The following is a 19,875-nucleotide window of genomic DNA, read 5'->3' as shown; positions in this document are numbered from 1 at the left end:
CAGAGAGATGTGTCTAGGGACATGCAAAAATTTTTAAAATGACTCTCCACAGTAAGTTTAGCAGATTTAGTTTATATCACTTCAACTTTTACGTATCATGAAAAGCTTCCACACACATCAATAACTAATCAAAAGCCTTTTTAGCCTAATAACTGTTGGTACATGTGTGTCAGTAGTTCATAGTCTAGCATTTGTAATCGAGTCTGTAATGTAATTATGTTTTTGATTATGTTTATGTTTTTGTAACAAGCGAAGTTGTCAACAAGTTCGCTCAGGCGAACTTGTTGAACAAGCGAAGTTAAAGACAACTTCGCCTGAGGCGAAGTTGTCGTGTTTATATACTGTTCAGACGTAACAGGTTTAGGGTTGGTTTTTAGGGTTTCGTTTCAGCCGTTCAGTTTGAGTGTTCGTGTTTGCTAGTGTCTGTAATAGTGACCGGGAGTCACGTGTTCGTGTTATCAATATAACGTGTTTTGGTTATTGCTCGTGTGTTTGATTTACATATTCTGCACTCGTATCTAATTACGCAGGGATTCCGCACCTGCGTTGTTAGCGACATCCCGTGTACGATCCGTCCAGGAGCCTACAATTGGTATCAGAGCCATCGGCTCGATTGTGAGGTTCGGGATTTCACGCGGGTGTAGAAAACGTCTCGTTTGACCTATTCGCGGGACGTATTTTTATTGGGATTGTGTTATATTCGTGTTTGACAGTCATTTTCAAGCCATTACATCGATCGGAAACTGCTAGATTGACGAAATCAGATCTGAACAGTTTCCTTGTTCATCGGGCGAAGTTACAGTTCTTCAGGCGAAGTTGCCGTCACCGGAAGTAGGGTTTCGGCGAAGATATAAGGATTAAGCGAAGTTAATCACAACTTCGCATACACTCATAAGTTCGCCTCAGCGAAGTTATCCTCAACTTCGCTCACCTCCCAAGTTCGCTTATCTCCTAAGTTCGCTCTTTCTAAGCGAAGTTATTTTTAACTTCGCCCAGTCAAGCGAATTTAAAATCCAGCGAAGTTAACTTTCAGCGAAGTTATTCTTAACTTCGCCTACTGTGCAGTTTGGAAGATTTTTTTTTTTAAAATTTTCGGGTTTTCGTGTTTTCGCAAAGATGGAAAACTTGTCGAAGACAAGGATAGAGGTCTGAGAGTTGATGGAAAACCTTGGATGGTTATGAAATATAAACCGATCCGGTGCCTTAAAGAAGTACCGATGAAGCTCATGCCCAAGGACGTACTCAAAGACCTAAAATGGTGGTTCGTGGACTGTGAGACAGCGGAGGCGGTTATGGAAGATGAGGATGAACAAGAAGTGCTTAGGGTTTACGACCCGATGCATCTTGTTAATCTATCGCAGGCTGATCTGAAGGTGCTCAACGAGAAGAAGATCTTCTACATTCCTGCTTGGAAGGATCAAGCTAGGAAATATCAACGGGTGGTGTCGGTGTGTGTTAGAGAGGGAGCGCACGCGTAGAGATGCAAGATTATAAGACTCAAGATTTGAAGATCAAGATATGAAGCTACTGCCAAGGGGGAGTCTGTTGGTACATGTGTGTCAGTAGTTCATAGTCTAGCATTTGTAATCGAGTCTGTAATGTAATTATGTTTTTGATTATGTTTATGTTTTTGTAACAAGCGAAGTTGTCAACAAGTTCGCTCAGGCGAACTTGTTGAACAAGCGAAGTTAAAGACAACTTCGCCTGAGGCGAAGTTGTCGTGTTTATATACTGTTCAGACGTAACAGGTTTAGGGTTGGTTTTTAGGGTTTCGTTTCAGCCGTTCAGTTTGAGTGTTCGTGTTTGCTAGTGTCTGTAATAGTGACCGGGAGTCACGTGTTCGTGTTATCAATATAACGTGTTTCGGTTATTGCTCGTGTGTTTGATTTACATATTCTGCACTCGTATCTAATTACGCAGGGATTCCGCACCTGCGTTGTTAGCGACATCCCGTGTACGATCCGTCCAGGAGCCTACAATAACTTCACACGTTAGGCACTCAAAATCAATTTATCTATCATTTCTCAAAGGTTGGATCAATTTTCATTTGAAAAACTTTAAGCAATCTGAAAAGCTTTTAGCTGAATAATAATATCACTTCCCAGATGATTTCCAAAGACGATTTAAATCCAATCACCCCAGCTGCCTTCAGTTTTCAGGTGAATGGCTATCCTATGTGTCTACAGGTAGACAATAGGACCAAACACATATTAAAATGTGTCCATCAAACTTTAAGTAGATGACATGATTTTCAGTGAAAGAACTTAAACCGATAGTGAAGCCAAAAATTAATTTTTTAAGTATGTTCAGTTGCCCCGGTCACTTTCAGTCCTAAGGTTAATGGCTATCCCGTGAGTCAAGAATTGATGACAGAACCAAACATATGAAATATGTCCGTTGAACTTGAGTAACCGGCATGATTTTAAGCAAGAGAACAAAAAATTTTGAATTTTTTTTGTTTTTTTATATTTTTTTTAAATAAGCGCGCGCACACACACACACGCACACTCTTTTTGTATTTTTCTTTTTTTCCCCCTAAATTTGTACAGAAATTATGACACAAAAAAAAATTATGTACACAATTTAAACCTCAAAAATACTCAGTCTTCAAAACGCAGCATCTTGAGAAACCCTACAAGCACATTGAATCTGGCTGTTCCGACCGGCTTCGTAAATAGGTCCGCCACATTATTATCAGTGTGAACCTGTTCAAGATGAACTAGCTTCCGGTCGTAACAATCACGGATAAAATGAATTTTAATGTCAATGTGCTTGGTTTTAGAATGCTGAACGGGATTTTTAACAATTGCAATGGCAGCATCATTATCACAAAAAATGGGAGTATCAAGAAATTCCAAACCGTAATCCAGCAGTTGATTTTGCATCCAGATAACCTGAGAGCAGCAGGCTGATGCAGCAACATACTCCGCTTCGGCAGTCGAGGTGGACACCGTCTGTTGTTTCTTACACTGCCATGAAATGAGTCGATCTCCTAAGAACTAGCATCCGGCAGATGTGGATTTCCTGTCAATATCATCTCCACCATAATTGCTATCAGCAAAAGCATAAAGATCAAATTCTGATTGTTTGGGATACCAAAGACCTAACTTCGGTTGTCCCTTCAGATATCTAAAAATACGTTTGACAGCAATTAAATGAGAGAGTTTAGGATTAGCCTGAAAACGAGCACATTGACAGACTGCAAACATGATATTGGGTCGGCTGGCGGTGAGGTACATTAGAGACCCGATCATTGATCGATAGTATGTTTGATCTACGGGATCCCTTCCGGATCAGATGACAGTAAAGGCTTTTCCACCATGGGAGTGTTAGCACTCTTGGAGTCTTGAAACTCAAACTTTGCAAGCATATCTTCAACATACTTCCATTGATGCAGTAAAATTCCTGCCGAGGTTTGGCGAACCTGTAATCCCAGAAATGTTGTCATTTCACCCAACGAACTCATCTCAAACCGTTTCTTCATTACTTCTTCAAACTCCGCGCACAACTCAGCACTGGTGGATCCGAAGATGATGTCGTCTACATAGATCTGGACTAAGATCAAATCTTTTCCGACAGTTTTGCGGAACAGAGTTTGATCAATGGTTCCTCGCTTATAGCCATGATCTAGAAGATGTGCTGTCAATGTAGCATACCATGCTCGAGGAGCCTGATGAAGCCCATACAATGCCTTGTCTAATTTGTAAACATGATTTGGCTTCTTTGAATCAATAAAACCCGTGGCTGTTCCACATATATCTCTTCCTTGACCTCGCCATACAGAAAAGCAGTCTTAACGTCCATTTTATACACAGTGAACCCCATAAATGAAGCGAAGGCCAGAAAAATTCTGATGGCTTCAAGTCTAGCCACCGGAGCATAAACCTCAGTGTAATCCAACCCTTCAACTTGACGAAAACCACGAACTACTAATTGAGCCTTGTTTCGAACAATAACCCCGGTGTCATCTTGCTTGTTCCGGAACACCCCCATCTCGTATCAAGTGCTTTCTTTCCCTCTGGTAACTCAACCAATTTCCAAACTTTCAACTTGTCAAACTGATTTAACTCTTCATGCATAGCGTCTACCCAACTGGGTTCCTGGAGGGCCATGTCTACTATCTTTGGCTCTATCTGAGATATGAAACAGGAAAACAAACAACTGTTTATATTTCCAGTCTGACTTCTGGTGGACACGCCCATTTCAAGAGGACCTATGATGTTCTCAATTGGATGATCTTTCTGAATTCTTGAAAGAAGTAATTGATCGGAAACATCACTGGTAGAATTCAAGTTTGACAAAGTCACGTCAATGTCAGCAAGGGGGTTCTTCCATCCGGAGGTCACCGTACTATGTGAGTGCGAAGTGCTGGTGACATATTCATTTTGAATGACATCGGGAAATAGTGTGCTCCCGAAAATCTGACGAATAGGACTCTCCCCCTCAACTGTCGCGGTATCTTTAGGCGGACTTGGCGAACATTCATTTTCCGAAACTGCTATCGGCTGAGAGACGGATGCGGGTTTGTCGTCAATAACTGGTTCTGGGATGTCGTCATCCAGAAGTGGAGAGATGTGGGATATTGCATGTGAGTCATCTTTCTCAGCATCCACTGTAGTGCTGCCTGAAGGTTCTGTGTTGATGACCGGAAACACATTGAACGGTTTGAAGAGTTCATTATAATCGAATAACCAGTCTGGACCAACACGAGCATCAGTCTCGTTTTCTTCCAACCAACGAACATCATAAGATTCTAGAATCTGTTTGGTAGACTTGTTGTAGACCCTGTAAGCAATATGGCCCGCATAACCAACAAAGTAGCAATCATCAGCTTTGGTCCCAAATTTCGGAGTACACTCGAGGTTCAGTAGAGTGCATGGGCAACCAAAAGCCTTGAAGTGCGCGACAGTAGGCTTATGTCCATAGACAATCTCATAAGGAGTCTTTATTTGTGATTTGTTGATTATCACCCGATTCTGAACATAACAAGCCGTATTAATAGCTTCTGCCCAGAAAAATAATGGCAGCTTAGAATCACACAGCATGGTCCTTGCCGCCTCGATAAGAGTCCTGTTTCTCCTTTCAGCCACACCATTCTGTTGAGGAGTCCGAGCTGAACTGTACTGACGAAGCACTCCCCTCTCAGAACAAAAATGATTCAAGGATGCATTCTTGAATTCCGTACCATTGTCACAACGAATTCCTTTCAGCTTCAAATTCAACTGATTTTCCATAAGCACCACGAATCTCTTGATCAGCTCTGCAGTTTCACTCTTATTGGAAAAGAAAAACACCCAAGTAAAGCGTGAGTAATCATTAGTGATAACCAAACAATAAGAACTGCGAGAGAGACTTAAAACATGAACCGGACAAAAAAGATCCATATGCAATAGCTGAAGAACCGATGAGATGGTGTTGATCAGTTTTGGCTTGTGAGATTTATGATGATGCTTGTCCAGAGCACAAGCCACACACTTTTCAATGGTAACAAAATTCTTAACGGGTAGTCCACGTACCAAATCATTCTTAGCAAGTCGGTTTAGATTTTCCATATTTACTTGACCAAGACGACGATGCCAAAGCATAACATTGTGTTCCGACACTTTTAAAAACAAGCATGTTATTTCATCAGGAACATTTTTGTTCATGTCGATCACATAAGCATTATCTTTTCGTTGTGATCGAACAAGAATCCAGTCTTCTGGTATAATGATACCAGGTTTCAAAATCAAACACTCCTTTTTAGTAAAATGAGTTGGAAACCCTTTGTCACAGATTTGTGACACGCTCAGCAAACTGTGCTTCAATTCAGGAACGAAATTAACATTTTCAAATTTTAGAACACCGTTACTTACAGTACCCTTTTGTGTGATCTTTCCCTTTTCTCCACCGGCAAAGGACACATACGCACCGTTAAAAGTTTGAATGTCGTGTAGCTGGGAAATGTCTCCTGTCATGTTCCTGGAACAGCCACTATCAACATACCACGGTCTGATGATATTCCTCCATAGCTGCTCCTGCACAAAGTGCGGGATTAGTTAGATTTTGGCATCCAGTCCAAAGTGACACTGGGTACACCTGACTTATCTATACTAGTTACGGGCTGACATGACATATCTTCTCGATTATCTAACATGGAAGAACAAATCTTCTTTACCGGAGACTTAGGCATCCATTTATATTTACCATTTTAAGATTTACTGTTGTTTGTACGAATGGATGGTTTGGTCTCTGGTTTGCGTGTAGAGGGAACAAACGAATTTGTTCTCCCGATAGGCCGAAGTTTAGAAATCGAGTTAATTTTTGAAGTAGGAACATGGTTTCCACCCCTTTCCGAGACATGTTAGGCTTGGTCTGACGAGGACTAAACCTGCCAGATTTGTTTCGGTTCCAATCACCGTTAGAGGGATTAGCCGTATGATGCCTAAATCTTTGCTTGTATGAATTTTGAGGCATATAGGGCATATTCCTCTGATAAAATACATAATATGGAACATATGGACGATGTGGACAATTTCTGGCAATATGACCGGGAGTGCCACAGTTAAAACACGTTTGTCGCTTTATGAAAAAATCATTTTGGGCAACTCCTTGTCTGGACTGGTTGTGTGGACCAGTTTGTTTAAACTTGCGAGAAACATGTTTCACATTGTGAAATTTATCACCTTGTTTGTCATTAGAGCATCCCTCTTTAACAAATTTAGATGGTAGGTACTTGTTGAATTTTTTAGGTTTTTCAATTTTATTGGAAACCACATTTTCAGAATTTAAAGTTTCAACTGAATCAACCACACAAGAATCGTTGCTCTTTAAAACAGAGCCCACAAAAATAGTCGAAATAACAGAATTCAAAGCAGGTAGTTTTAAAGTAACATCAGAATTAAAGTCTTTATTAAATGAAACACAAGCTTCATCATCCTCATCAGTCCAATCCTCAACAATTACTTTCTCTGCACATGAAGTAAACACGTTAGTATCGTTCACTCCTGAGGTGGATGCACTCACATGATCAGATACGTCATTGTTATCATGTTTACCGTACTTCATGTCCTGTACCTTTTCTTCCTGTTCTTTGGTGACAGGAAGTTGAACATAGTTGTTATTGTAAGGTGGGGGTACCTGGTTGTACCCTAATCCCTCACCTTCCTTTTCCTTCCACCATAATTGATTATCAATCATTGAATTTACTACTTTACTGGAGCCCTCGAATTTTTTAAAATCAAGTTCAGCTCTTTCAAACTTAGGATTTAAGTTCAAAATTTCCAATTTGGAGGCTTCCAGTTTAGCAGTTAATTCAACAATTTCTTGCTTAGCATCTAGGTGGTGACAACACTTTATGTTGAATTCAGACTTAAGCTTAGAGAGATCCTTTTTATATGCTTCTATTTTATCTAAGAAGGATTTTTCATTTTTCTTAAGTTTAAAGTTTTCTGACTTTACTCTTTCCATGTCTCTGATCAAGTTATCATTATGAAGTTTATATAAGTTGATTTTATCAACACAATCTAGAGAACATGGTTGAAAGCTTACCTCAGATGAGCTGGAGGGAGTGAACGCCATGAATGCGAATTGAAGTTCCTTGACTTTCTCCTCAGCAGCGTTTTCCTCTTCGATGTCTTCAACATTTGCAAAATTTGCGGTCTGATTTCCAATGTTGAGAGCAGCCATCTGATCCTCCTAAGAGAACTGTTGAGCAATCAATCCCCTTTCACCATTTCCCGAACTCTCACCAACATCTCCCCTAGCATTACCCACTGGAACCAGCGCCCTTTCTGTATTTCCTTCCTTCGTTGGGTTAGTGCATTCACGAGCAAAATGCCCCGGCTCGTGTCAGTTATAGCATCTCAGAGTTTTCTTGTTAAAACCCACTTTATGATTATTAGGCATGTTTCAATTGTTTCTACCAGTCCTCTTAGTGAATTTCTTGGCACGAAACACTGCCATGGCGATTCTCCAAGCAATATCCATTTCCTCCCCATCATCAGGGTGAATCTGATTGAGTTCAGCAGCCACACCTGGTTGAACCAAGTCTCCAGCTAGAAATGCATTATAGCAGTTCATGAACCCTGCCATTAGAGCTATGTTCTCCCGAGTCTCTTTCAGAATGGAGGGAAACTGGCTTGAATTCTGACCTTGACTAGTGCCAGCAGATGAAGGTTGTGCAGACTTGGTGAAGAAAAATGGAGCTTGCTGAGGCGGAGTAGAGTAAGGCTGGCCTTGAGTGGACTTAAACATCTGAAAGTTTCCTTGGGTTGGAGGTTGCTGAGTGGTCTTGAACATAGAGAAACTATCTTGAGAAATAAGAGCATTGTTGGAGGCAACGTTGTAACCAGCTGCACTGTAGAATTCGCATGGTTTATTTTACGTTGCTTGTCGTCCATATCACATGCCTTGATAGTAGCCATCATCTCAGAGATAGACATTTTGTTGAGATCTTTAGTCTTCTTGATAACAGCAACATTCATATCCCAACTCTTTGGCAATGAGTTCACCAGTTTGTTGTTTATCTCTGAAGTTGCTAGATAAATACTAGCAGATCTCATTTCAGTCACTAGAGATATGAACCTCTAGAGTTGAGTTTCCAACGACTCCCCCAGAACATGGTTAAACATGTTGAACTTTTGTTGCAGTAAGTCTTGCCGACTCCTTTTCATATCTTCGTTTCCCTTATACACCTCGATTAATGCCTCCCATAGTTCCTTAGCAGATTGAAGTTCTCTAAAACCAAGGGCAATTTCAGGTGAAAGTGCCATGGTTATAGTTGATAGGGCCCTTTCATCCTCTTCAACTTTGGCAAAATCATCATCATCATGCTGTGCAACCGGCTTCACAACAACCTCAATTGAATTCTCACGTTGATACGTGATGATTTGGGGTCCTCTAACAATGCTTCTCCAGATCTTAGCATCTTTCATTTTAACATACTTCTCGAATCAAAATTTCCACTCACTGAACCCCTCATGAGACAATAGACGAGGTACACGAGTTGTTGTCCCCATTATGGAATCCAGTTCTTGATGAAGTATGACATTTTATGACGCATTGTTGTTGGTTAACTGTTCCATTTTATTTTAATTTAAGATTAATTTTAGTCCAGGAAGCTTTATAGTCCTAGTCCAAGTGTTAGGTCCAAATAAAAGTTAACTGAGAACTAATGGTGGCCGAGAAACTAAACCGAGAACAATAATGACCGAGAACTAGGAAGTCAACAGAGAACACCCTTAGTTGACCGAGAGCAATGGAAATCAATAGAGAACAATCTTTGTCAACCGAGAACACTTGGACGTAGCCGAGAACTGAAAGTTGACCGAGAACACCTATGTCGAGAACAGGTAGATTTGGCCGAGAACTGAGAACCAACAAATTTCACCGAGAACGATCAAATGCTGGCTGAAAACAATGAAAATTGTCCGAGAACTTCCAGGAAACCCAAAGATGCTTTGACCAGATGATTTTGGTAACAAATTAAATCCCGAAATTTCTAGGATTTGAATTTTAACCAAGATTAGGTCAATCTTCAACTAAAAACTTTTTCCTTCTCCGACGAGAGTATCACCGGAAAATCAAACACAACCACCAAAGATAAAAATCTTGAATCCTTGATATCACAATAACGAGCCTGAATAGGTCTAAGGCTCTGATACCAATTGTAAGTCCCGAATCTGGATCACTACAAATATGATATCAACAATCTAGGTGTTGGTGCGGAAATCCAACGCTAGATGATTCAAGAACACTAACAAACACAAACACGTAAAACACACAAATGGCTTCAAAACACACGTTAATATTAACGTCGGGTGCTTAAGCACTATTAATACAATACTCGTCTATGATAACCCTTAGACGGCCAAAATCACGTGAATGAACAACCTAACCCTATACAAAGACATCTATATATATATATAGGGTACCAGCAAACTAGCCCAACAAAAGCCCAAAGCCCACCGAGAACCACTAAAGTTCTCGGATTACATAATATACCCTATCTAAGCCCAACCTACAAGCATAAACCACAAACATAGCCCAACAGTCTTGCTTATTGATTGAACTTTTCTTAATCTGTTTGCTTATTATTAAAACCAACTTTTTGCTAGTGTGATCAACACTCTTGTTAGCTACTTCATAATTGTAGAAATTGAATGCACGTTACATTGACCACATACTCTTGGTGGATACGATACCTGACTTGCCCTATCTACTTAGGTTAATTTGGTTTTTTGCATGACTCAAACGACGGTCATCACTTGTCAACTCCGTTAAGTCCCGTTAACTTTTTAAAAAACAAGTTAACCGGTAAAGAAAAGAAATGTATATAGGGTTAAATGAAAGGAACACCCACACACACACAAACATATATATATATATATAATAAATGAAAGAAATTAATAGAACAATTGAAGAGTTTGAACGTCAAATGTAAGGAATAAGAAGTTTAATATAGACCGTCGTTAAATAAAGAAACCCCGTTAGATCCGTTGAACTAACAAATGAATCTATCTTATCAAGTACGCTAGTTAACTAAATACAACTTAATTAGTTCAAGTAGTTAGTTACACGGTTAATTAACAAATATATACACGATAAACAATTAGCTGTGCATAATTAAGGAAATGGAGTACTATTCAAGGTGAACGTAACGGAATTCAGGTGAGTTCTAGCCCCCTTTTTCCTTTAAACGTTTTTGGGGCTGTATGCATACTCGTATGTGAAAGAATTGGTATACGCAATTTTAATTAATGATGTATCTCTTGTAAGAATGTGTTTATATATTAATTTATATATATACACACACAAACACACACACACACACACATATATATAGGGGAGGGTTAAAATAAAAATAAGTAGTCTCCTAGGAATGCTAGGGATAAATCATAGCCATTGTATCATGTTAATCAATTGTTGAGATTTAAAATTACCAAAAACCGACATAATTTCCTAGAATTACTCTTTCACCATTATAACCGACATAGTTTTCAAGAATTATTCTTTTACCATAGGTTTTAATGCCAAATGTCAAAACTCTATTAGTTCTTATCATTCCTAGGTTTTAATGCCGGAATTTTAGTTGATATAACGGAAAGAGTTAGGGAGCAAACCCTACTAATACTTGTGCAGAATGTGTACATGAATGTAAATGTGTATGAATGCTATGTATAGAAGAATAGGTACATGTTTATGCGTAGAGCCTTCAGGCCTCATGCATGCACAATAAGTTAGGATGGAAAATCCCTCTAACTTTATATGGCTCGGTTATGAGCAAGGAAAGATGGCTTGGTTATGAGAAAGAATTGATGGCTGTGTTTATTTGCAAGAATAGATGGCTCGGTTATGAGCAAAGATGGCTCAGTTGTGAGCAAGAATAAGAGGTTCGGTTATGAGTAAGCGCGTATGAATATAATTATGGAATGATTGATAGACAGACATAGATAAAGTAAATAATGAATGAGAAAGGTTATGAAACAAAGAAAGAAACCGAGCTTTTCGAGGAGCGTAATGGACTTTTACGCATACGATTTCAAGAACAAGCTCAAAGCCCGGCCCATATGCATCATGGAGGCCCAAGTCTTACATTATATCATAATAAAAAAAAAACCCTAAGTGGGCAGCCTTGGCTGATCGGAACTGTAGCAGGGAAGAGAGAAGGAAAAAAGTTTTTTCGGCTTAGGGTTGGAACTTGTGGCGGCTAGGGAAGGAAGAAGGAGTCAAGAACAAGCTTCGGGATCGTTTATCGTCAGTTGTGGCAGCCGAGAACAACCCCATACTCATCTTATATAATTTCATTCGTTACTTTGTTCAATCACTTTCTTATTCTTGCTTAATTGTTAACTAGTTTTGCAATTGATTGAGAGATTGAATTGTTTATGATTAGTAATTATCATTGAATGATTGGAATGGTTTATTTGATGTTTTTATTGATCAAAAGTTGTTGTCCAAAAATTATGAGAGGCTAAACTTGTTAGTTCTACCTAGGAATAATGATAGTTGTTAGTGTTTGATGAGCTTGTTGGATTGTTTGATTGATGGACTTGAATTGTTATTGTAAAGTATGATTTGGACATGAAATAGATTGTGTTTAGTGGCTGGAAATTTTAGTAATTCATTGCATAAACCTCTTGCGTTGGTTGATTAGTTTTGTACTGATTGATCGGTGCTTGTTTGATTCTAGACTTTGTGTTTAGGGTTTGTTTGCGGTAGGAACAACCGCAGGGTTTTGTTGCATGATTTATTGGATTAAGTACAGCGGTTAGACACCTTCTTTGAGACCGAGAGGTGATAAGAAGATAGGGTTGTCTCATTGCCTTTGCATGCTAGAATAAGGATTGCGCGAGATCGAGTTCGTTTCTTGTCAGGTTTAGGTGTTTTGAGCGACTAGTTGATCTATTTTGGTTTAAGTTGAATTGTTCCTCTATCCTTGGTTATGTAGTATTCATTGCCATTAGAGTCGAGTGTTGGTGAGACCGAGAGGTGAGTCAACATTAGAACACGTTAACAATTGTTTCCCGGTTTGGTCGTTTTAGGCGATTTTGAGTAGTTTAGGTTTATTGTGTGAGACCGAGAGGTGATCCAGTGAGCCCGAGCGATCCTTAGTCGTGTCATATTTAGGAACTGGTGTCTAGATATCATTCAATCCATTAGCTTGTTAGGCCTATAGTTTGATTCAAACCTAGGTAGACGTTTTTATCCATACAAAGTTAACACAGTTAGTTCCCCGTTAAGTTTTCTATTTTAGATAACTTTTGTCAGTCAGTGTAGTTAGTCCAGTTTAGTAATTAAAAATCAAAAATCAATTAAATATTATCCCGGGATCAGGGCCTTACATATATATATATATATATATATATATATATATATATATATGTGTGTGTGTGTGTGTGTGTGTGTGTGTGTGTGTGTTTAAGTTCAGGAGATAATGGAGATTACTGCGAGAAATGAATATGGGCCACTAGTTTTATTTTAGGTTTTAAATATTTAAAAATAAATGAAAAAATGTAAATGCAACAATAAGTGCATTCTCTCTCTTCACTTAATACAACTAATATAATCATAATAAATATCTATCTAATTAATATATCTAACTAATTTAACTATAATAATTAAACAGATAAAAGCACTAATTTAGTTTTTTATATAATTTATTTACCCCTTCTTCATTTATCCAACAAAAATATAATTTATTCATGTAATACTATTTTTGTTTATTAAAAAAACAATTTATTTCCACTCAATTAATTATTAGCATATATCAACACGTAATTTTTAACAATAAATATCAAAACATAATATTTTTTTTCAATTGATATTCTTCAAAAAATTATTATGATAAATAATAATAAAAAAAATATCATACAAATGTGTCCATTAAAAATAAATAACAAATATACAACCTATAGAAAATTATATAACCTACACTTGTTTTGAGAAATAAAAACATACAACATATAAGTATACAACTTACATATGTAACTCGACATCAACAATTATATAAACTAGACAAAGATACACATATCCTATACGTGTGTAGGTTATATGTTTTCTTATTCTTAGAATAATTGTATGTTATATGTTTTTGTGTAGGCTGTATATTTTTTACTGACATTTAATGTTAACATATGTAAGATAGTTTTTTGTATTAATCATCACAATATACCTACGTGTTGATGGATATTGATATATTGAGTTGGAAGAAATTGGTTTTGGATAGAAAAAAAAATTAATGTATGAATAAATTGTATTTGTGTAGGGTAAAATTTTCGAGTGTAGGTTATATGTTTTTCATGTGTAGGTTATACGTTTTCATGTGCATGTGTAGTTTATTGAAGCTGAATTTTATGTGTCGGTTATATGTTTTTCGTGTGTAGGTTATATGTTGTCTTATACTTAGAACAAGTGTAGGTTATATGTTTTTGTGTAGGTTCTGTACATTTTTGTTGATATTTAATGCAAACATGTGTAAGATAATTTTTTGTACTATTCATCACAATGTAACTACATGTTGATGGATATTAATATATTGAGTTGGAAGAATTTGCTTTTGGGTAGAAAAAAATTTTAATGTATGAATAAATTGTACTTGTGTAAAATAAAAATTCAAGATAGAAAAAATAAGTTGTAAAAATAAATGAATTCTTAATATTTTCCAATTATAATAATTTGATTAGTTATATTAATTGAATAGATAACTATAATATTTAATAGTTATATTAATTGAAGAGAGAGCATGCATTAATATTTTCCTCATTTATCTTTAAGCATTTAAAACCCGAAGGGATTCGCAAAAGCTGTGACAACGAGGAGAGGGGCAGGGGCACGAGATGAGCCTGTGATTCAGTAGAGGTCCAGAGGAGGAGGAGTCGAGGAGCCTGCGGTTGATGATAGAGATGAGCAAGTGGATGAGGAGATTCAGATGGAGTCTCCACCGGCCCACGTGCATTAGAGGAGCAGCCCAAGGAGTTCAGCACAGGCTGAGAGATAGCAGTTACCGAGCGAGCCACTGAGAGTCTACAAACCTAGAGTGCCATATCCCGGGAGACTCCGCAGAGATAGAGATGAGGAGCAGAATTCTAAATTTCTTGATATTTTGAAGCAGCTTCACCTTAATATTCCATTCCTTGAAGCACTCACCCAAATGCCGAAACATGCGAAGTTCCTTACGGATATTCTTTCGATTAAAGAGAAGTTAGCTGAGGTAGTTTCCATCCCTTTAAGTGCCAATTGTTCTGCTCTTACAGAGGAAGTTACCAGAAAAGATGGCCGATCCAGGGAGTTTCACGATTCCCTGCATCTTGAGTGATGATACGATTATTCATGCGCTGGCTGATTTTGGTGCCAGCATTAATCTCATGCCGTATTCCGTGTATCGCAAGCTGGGTTTAGGCGAACCGAGGCCTACCAGGATGAGTATCCAGCCGGCTGATCGTTCTGTGAAATACCCTCGAGGGGTGGTCGAGAAATGCTTGTTCGTGTCGACAAGTTCATCTTCCCGGTGGACTTTGTCATTCTGGACATGAACGATGATGATAGTTTACCGCTGATCTTAGGCCGACCATTCCTTGCCACTGCACAGGCGTTGATTGACGTCTACGAGGGTAAGCTGATATTGAGAGTTGGGGATGAGAACGTCACCTTTGACGTTCGACAGTCACTTAAACACCCCAAGTCTGCTGATGACTCCTTATACTTTATTGATACCATCATGGAGCATGTTGGGGAGTTTTTTAGCGAGATCTGTGGAGGATCTGCCTCCGACACTCAGATTCTCATTAGGGACATTCCGAAGATTGAGATGGTTACCACGACCGATCAATCAACGGAGGATGACACCGAGTTACATACCCCTGAGTCTAAGGTGTCTGCTGGGATCGTACGAGACGATCCGATGGACCGACCTTCCATCGAGAGTCCCCCTCCTTCCTTAGAGCTTAAGGATTTGCCTGCCCATCTGGAGTACGTGTTTTGGACGAGGAGAGGAAGTTGCCGGTTATTATTGCATCTGCTTTGACGGAGGTTGAGAGAGAGAGATTGTTGAGGGTGCTTCGAGAGCACAAGGAGGCCATTGCATGGAAGATTATCGACATTAAGGGTATTAACCCTTCATTTTGCACGCATAAAATCCTCATCGAGGATAATTTTAGTACTGTCGTTCAGTCACAGCGGCGGATTAATCCGACAATGCAGGAGGTCGTGAAGAAAGAGATTATCAAACTCCTTGATGCGGGGATCATTTTCCCCATTTCTGATAGTTCGTGGGTTAGTCCAGTCCAAATGGTTCCAAAAAAGGGTGGCATGACTGTCGTCACCAATGAAAGGAGCGAGCTCTTTCCCACTAGGACTGTGACCGGTTGGAGAGTCTGCATTGATTACTGCAGACTGAATGATGCCACAAGGAAAGACCACTTTCCTTTACCTTTCATCGATCAGATGTTGGAGCGTTTGGCGGGTCAGCAGTACTACTGCTTCTTGGATGGTTTCTCCGGGTACTTTCAGATTCCTATTGCTCTCGATGACCAGGAGAAAACCACGTTTACCTGCCCATACGGCACGTTTTCCTATAGACGTATGTCGTTCGGACTGTGTAACGCTCCAGCCACATTTCAGATGTGCATGGTGGCTATATTTCATGACATGATCGAGGACTCCATGGAGGTGTTCATGGACGATTTTTCTGTGTTTGGGAGCTCTTTTGATCATTGTCTCTCCAACCTAGAGAGTATGTTGGCCTGATCTGTTGACACTAACCTAGTCCTTAACTGGGAGAAGTGTCACTTCATGGTACGTGAGGGTATTGTTTTGGGGCTTCGTATTTCGAGTGCGGGGATAGAGGTCGACCGAGCGAAGGTCGAGACCATTTCTAATCTTCCCCCGCCCACTTCTGTGAGATCCATCCGGAGTTTCTTGGGCCACGTTGGGTTCTATCGCCGGTTCATTAAAGACTTTTCTAAAATCGCGAGACCCATGACCAAACATCTGGAGAAGGATGCCCCGTTTGTGTTTTCTGAGAAGTGTATCGAGGCGTTTGATCTTTTAAAAGACAAACTCGTTAACGCCCCGATCATGATTGCTCCCGACTGGTCGCTTCCTTTTGAGTTGATGTGTGATGCGAGCGACTTCGCAGTCGGAGCGGTTCTTGGACATCGGAAGGATAAAACACTTCCATCCGATTTACTATGCTAGCCGGACCCTGAATGGTGCACAGGAGAGTTACACCACCACCGAGAAAGAGCTTTTAGCTGTGGTGTTTGCATTTGATAAATTCAGGTCCTATCTTGTTCTGTTCAAGACGATTATGTACACGAATCATTCTACCATTCGTTATCTCTTTAGCAAACAGGATGCTAAGCCACGCCTTATCCGATGGATCCTGTTGCTTCAAGAGTTTGATATTGAAATCCATGATAAAACGGGGGCCGAGAATGTGGCGGCCAATCATCTTTCGCGTCTTGAGGGAGCTGAGTTAGAAGAGCCGGGGGTCAGGATTAATGACCACTTTCCGACTGAGAGTCTCATGTTTGTTTCGGCTCAGGATGAGGGTTTTCCATGGTTCGCCGACTTCGCGAACTATCTTGCGAACGGATACTACCCGAAGATGTCTTACCAGCAAAAGAAGAAATTCTTTGCTGATGTTAAGTTTTACCTGTGGGACAACCCGTATCTCTTTCGTATAGGTTCTGACCAATTGATTAGGAGGTGTGTTGACGTTAAGGAGGTCACCACGGTGCGAGTTTGACAACGAAAAAGGTTTTTGATTGTAGATTTTATTGGCCTTCGATTTTTAAAGATGCACATGCGTTTTGAGGAGTTGTGATCGTTGCCAGCGGGTCAGCAACATCTCGTCACGAAATGAAATGCCCCAAAATGCTATTCAGGTTTGTGAGGTTTTTGATGTGTGGGGCATTGATTTCATGGGACCGTTACCATCTTCGCGTGGGAACAAGTACATACTCGTGGCGGTGGATTATGTTTCGAAATGGGTTGAGGCCAAGGCCTTACCCACGAATGATGCCCGAGTTGTACTCCGTTTTCTCAAGAGCCTTTTTGCTCGTTTTGGTTTCCCGAAGGCGTTGATCAGTGATAGAGGTACTCACTTCTGCAATGTGCAGATGGAGAAGGCGTTGCGACGCTATGGGGTCACCCATCGGCTTTTCAACCGCCTATCACCCACAGACTAGTGGGCAGGTAGAAGTGAGTAACCGGGGGATCAAACGTATTCTTGAGAAAACGGTTGGTTCGAATCGTCGGGATTGGTCCAACAAGTTGGATGATGCATTGTGGGCCTTCCGTACAGCCTACAAAACTCCGACCGGTTCCACACCGTTTCGGATGATTTATGGGAAGGCCTGCCACCTACCTGTTGAGTTAGAGCACCGTGCGTCGTGGGCCCTACAGAGGGTCAATCTTGATATGTCCGCCGCAGAGGCTACTCGGTTCCACCAGTTGCATGAGTTAGAGGAGCTTAGAGATCACGCCTACGGCCAGTCGTTTAGGTATAAGGAGCAGACGAAGGAACTGCATGATAGAAAGTTGAAGGGTAACAAGCAGTTCAAGTGTGGGGATTTGGTCTTATTGTATAATTCCCGGTTGAGGTTATTCCCGGGAAAGTTGAGATCCCGATGGTCGGGACCGTTCACGGTCACTAAGGTTTTCCCGTATGGCACGATTGAGTTAGAAGATAAAGGCGGGAAGTTTAAGGTGAACGGTCATAGACTGAAGCACTACATTGGCGAGCCGGTGACTGATCAGACGGTCGAGGTATTTTACCTTGACTCGCTCTCCGAGACGTAGACATGATGCATACACCACTCGGGAGACTGCCTGAGTTGTAAAGTTAATATTTTTGTTATATGTTTGTGCTATCTGTTTTATTTGTTTTGTCTATTTCAGGATGTTCCAAGATGAAACCGCTCGTACTCAATCTCCATTCGAGTCGGTCGATTTAAGGGGTGTTCCATTATTGAAAAAAATAATAATAAAAAAAATAATAAAAAAATAAAAATAAAAAAAATAAAAATTATAAAAACCAAAAACACAAAAATATGTTTATTTCTTTATGTTTTTGTTCTCCATGTTGTACGCCGCTACATGCGAGCGAGTTTGAGTTTTGCAGGTTATATTATGCGCATGGTAGCTACAACGGCGTCTTGGAGCAGGTTCTCCCGAGGTTGCGGCCGCGAATGAAATGCTATAAGGTCGTTTGGTTACTACTCAGCTATTGAAGATTCTGCACCCAAACCAGGGGAGTAATCCGTTCTTTCTTTTATCCTTGTATATTAATTTTTTTTTTGTTTTAATTTTTATTTTATTTTATTTCTTTTCCTTGTTCTCATCGAGGACGATTTTGTTCTAAGTGTGGGGATGGGATTTATTTTACTTAGTTGTAGAAAAATTTGAAAAAAAAAATTGAAAAAATTTGAAAAAAAATAGTCCCTTGAAATTCGTTTTCTCTACGTTAAACAGGAAATGATATTATTACCGAGTAGTTGTTATTTTATAAATTCTTGGTGTTTTCAAAAAATATATATATAATAACTAAGAACAGTGCCCATTAGACCCGCACGTAATGTTTGGTAACAGAACGGTTTAGACTCAGTAATCGATGTGTCGGTAGGCCCAGCCTTTGAGAATGAAAGGGCGATTTGGTTGTTGACCTAATTGAACCTTTTAAATGGCCTGACTTTAGTGGGAAACATCTTAGGGGTTTTGTTTGTTTAACTAAACTCGTGACAGGACTGGAATGAAAAGTCGGGTCATACTCAAACCTCGAGTCACATGATCGTCTGTATATTAGTTGTTTTATCTTTTGTATTTGTTTCTATTCATGCAAAGCTATGTACTATGAGTATTCAAAAAAAAAAGAGCCAAAAGGCGGAAAAAGAAAAAAAAAGAATGCATTTGCAATTGCGTGCATTTGAAAGAGAGCTAGAGTTTATAGTTTGTATATGAGTCGAAATGTTTTAATCATGTGGCAATAGATTTAAGTCAAGTTGGGGTGACTCGCCCCGGTAAAACCATAATGGAATTGGTGAAGTGGCAGCAGGGCTTTTAGGTGTGGTTTCCACTTAGTCATACAAACTAATAGAATTGTCACGCCTTATTTGCCTCGGTAAGTATTGGGGGCATGGGTTTAAGTGGACAGCAATACTGGCAATCGACCTGATCTAGCTTATTAGGTGAAAGTTGGAAGAAATATTTGGGTAACGGGTCACTTATTCTAATACTTTAAAAAGAAAAATAAAATTATATTAATAATAATAATAAATAATAAAATCAAGGGTTGTCGGTTGAACTCGGTTACGATCCTGTGTAGTATTCTTTTTCAGGGACGAAAAAGTCTTAAGTATGTGGATATTTGATGTGTTGTAAAACACACTTATT

Source organism: Bidens hawaiensis, unplaced genomic scaffold, assembly GCF_021521415.1.
Source record: "Bidens hawaiensis isolate Kalapana, Puna unplaced genomic scaffold, B.hawaiensis_p1.1 tig00011638_1, whole genome shotgun sequence".
Classification (NCBI taxonomy): Eukaryota; Viridiplantae; Streptophyta; class Magnoliopsida; order Asterales; family Asteraceae; genus Bidens; species Bidens hawaiensis.
Note: the sequence above shows the minus strand (reverse complement) of the source record.